This window comes from Geospiza fortis, unplaced genomic scaffold (assembly GCF_000277835.1).
Source record: "Geospiza fortis unplaced genomic scaffold, GeoFor_1.0 scaffold70, whole genome shotgun sequence".
In the NCBI taxonomy this organism is placed as follows: Eukaryota; Metazoa; Chordata; class Aves; order Passeriformes; family Thraupidae; genus Geospiza; species Geospiza fortis.
This window is the reverse complement of record NW_005054317.1, coordinates 7,044,980-7,045,386: the sequence shown is the minus strand read 5'-3', so window position 1 is coordinate 7,045,386 and position 407 is coordinate 7,044,980. Positions and strand designations below refer to the sequence as shown.

Below are 407 nucleotides of genomic sequence, written 5' to 3'. Positions count from 1 at the left end.
AAAGAGAAAATATCTTTCCTTTTGCCTGTTTTCTGCAAAATTGTTCAATTACTTTTTCCTTTTTCCTGCTTCTTGAAGCCTTTCTTTGCCCATTTCTTTTCTGAGCCAATAATGTTACTTATACACTCAGTATTCAGAACAGATACAATATTAAACCACTTAGCTTGATCAAGATGTATTGTACCATGCAGCTCTCCTGACAAGGCTGCCTAATTTCACAGAACCACAAATATCCCTACAAAAAATTTCAGAGCATTGCACAGAGCATAGGAAATAACTCAAAATAGAACATGTTCTACTTCCTGAAGCAACAACTTTGAATTCTGGGGCACTTGAAAAAAGGGTCTTGGGTGGCAATGCCAACTACTTTAATTATAACTCTATTCATTCAGTAGCTGGAACATGCA

At 36.1% G+C, this 407-nt stretch overlaps 1 protein-coding gene across 1 annotated transcript in view; it reads right to left on the bottom strand.

Moving 5' to 3' along the window:
• The window catches only part of GRIP2 (glutamate receptor interacting protein 2), a 118,610-nt gene that overhangs the window by 56,140 nt on the left and 62,063 nt on the right, over positions 1-407 (bottom strand). The gene's annotated exons all lie outside the window — the stretch shown is intronic.